Genomic DNA, 2,477 nt, shown 5'->3' on the forward strand with positions numbered 1-2,477 from the left:
TTTCTTGTCCTGTATTTTGTCCTGTTTCGTCCAATGTGAAGCTAATTGAGCTGACTGAAGCAACGTGGTTGAGTTGGTTTGAGTTGTGTTCTAGGGGTCAATTTTGAGCACTTTCTAAGAATATAACTCCCAGAGGTCCACGTTCTTCAGTCAGGCCACTATGAGGTTGGAGGCTCTGGGTTTTGTCCCAAAGCAGTTTTTGGTGCTCACTGTTTGGAGGTAATTAGGACAGCACCTCTGTTCCCTGTAGAGGAGGGAGGAGGGGTCATTAGGAACAGCACCTCTGTTCCCTGTAGAGGAGGGAGGAGGGGTCATTAGGAACAGCACCTCTGTTCCCTGTAGAGGAGGGAGGGGGGATCATTAGGAACAGCACCTCTGTTCCCTGTAGAGGAGGGAGGGGTCATTAGGAACAGCACCTCTGTTCCCTGTAGTGGAGGGAGGGGGATCATTAGGAACAGCACCTCTGTTCCCTGTAGAGGAGGGAGGGGGGGGATCATTAGGAACAGCACCTCTGTTCCCTGTAGAGGAGGGAGGGGGGGGATCATTAGGAACAGCACCTCTGTTCCCTGTAGAGGAGGGAGGGGGGGATCATTAGGAACAGCACCTCTGTTCCCTGTAGAGGAGGGAGGGGGGGGATCATTAGGAACAGCACCTCTGTTCCCTTTAGAGGAGGGAGGGGGGGGATCATTAGGAACAGCACCTCTGTTCCCTGTAGAGGAGGGAGGGATCATTAGGAACAGCACCTCTGTTCCCTGTAGAGGAGGGAGGGAGGGGATCATTAGGAACAGCACCTCTGTTCCCTGTAGAGGAGGGAGGGGGGGTCATTAGGAACAGCACCTCTGTTCCCTGTAGAGGAGGGAGGGGGGGATCATTAGGAACAGCACCTCTGTTCCCTGTAGAGGAGGGAGGGGGGGATCATTAGGAACAGCACCTCCGTTCCCTGTAGAGGAGGGAGGGAGGGGTCATTAGGAACAGCACCTCTGTTCCCTGTAGAGGAGGGGAGGGGGGGGATCATTAGGAACAGCACCTCTGTTCCCTGTAGAGGAGGGAGGGGGTCATTAGGAACAGCACCTCTGTTCCCTGTAGAGGAGGGAGGGAGGGGTCATTAGGAACAGCACCTCTGTTCCCTGTAGAGGAGGGAGGGGGGATCATTAGGAACAGCACCTCTGTTTCCCTGTAGAGGAGGGAGGGGGGGGATCATTAGGAACAGCACCTCTGTTCCCTGTAGAGGAGGGAGGGGGGGATCATTAGGAACAGCACCTCTGTTCCCTGTAGAGGAGGGAGGGGGGATCATTAGGAACAGCACCTCTGTTCCCTGTAGAGGAGGGAGGGGGGGTCATTAGGAACAGCACCTCTGTTCCCTGTAGAGGAGGGAGGGGGGGATCATTAGGAACAGCACCTCTGTTCCCTTTAGAGGAGGGAGGGGGGGGATCATTAGGAACAGCACCTCTGTTCCCTGTAGAGGAGGGAGGGGATCATTAGGAACAGCACCTCTGTTCCCTGTAGAGGAGGGAGGGAGGGGATCATTAGGAACAGCACCTCTGTTCCCTGTAGAGGAGGGAGGAGGGGTCATTAGGAACAGCACCTCTGTTCCCTGTAGAGGAGGGAGGGGGGATCATTAGGAACAGCACCTCTGTTCCCTGTAGAGGAGGGAGGGGGGATCATTAGGAACAGCACCTCTGTTCCCTGTAGAGGAGGGAGGGAGGGATCATTAGGAACAGCACCTCTGTTCCCTGTAGAGGAGGGGGAGGGGGGGATCATTAGGAACAGCACCTCTGTTCCCTGTAGAGGAGGGAGGGGTCATTAAGAACAGCACCTCTGTTCCCTGTAGAGGAGGGAGGGAGGGGTCATTAGGAACAGCACCTCTGTTCCCTGTAGAGGAGGGAGGAGGGATCATTAGGAACAGCACCTCTGTTCCCTGTAGAGCAGGGAGGGGGGGATCATTAGGAACAGCACCTCTGTTCCCTGTAGAGGAGGGAGGGGGGATCATTAGGAACAGCACCTCTGTTCCCGGTAGAGGAAGGAAGGAGGGATCATTAAGAACAGCACCTCTGTTCCCTGTAGAGGAGGGAGGGGGGGATCATTAGGAACAGCACCTCTGTTCCCTGTAGAGGAGGGAGGGGGGATAATTAGGAACAGCACCTCTGTTCCCTGTAGAGGAGGGAGGGTGGATCATTAGGAACAGCACCTCTGTTCCCTGTAGAGGAGGGAGGGGGGATCATTAGGAACAGCACCTCTGTTCCCTTTAGAGGAGGGAGGGGGGATCATTAGGAACAGCACCTCTGTTCCCTGTAGAGGAGGGAGGGAGGATCATTAGGAACAGCACCTCTGTTCCCTGTAGAGGAGGGAGGGAGGATCATTAGGAACAGCACCTCTGTTCCCTGTAGAGGAGGGGGGAGGGGGGATCATTAGGAACAGCACCTCTGTTCCCTGTAGAGGAGGGAGGGGGTCATTAGGAACAGCACCTCTGTTCCCTG

This window comes from Salmo salar, chromosome ssa09, assembly GCF_905237065.1.
Source record: "Salmo salar chromosome ssa09, Ssal_v3.1, whole genome shotgun sequence".
Classification (NCBI taxonomy): Eukaryota; Metazoa; Chordata; class Actinopteri; order Salmoniformes; family Salmonidae; genus Salmo; species Salmo salar.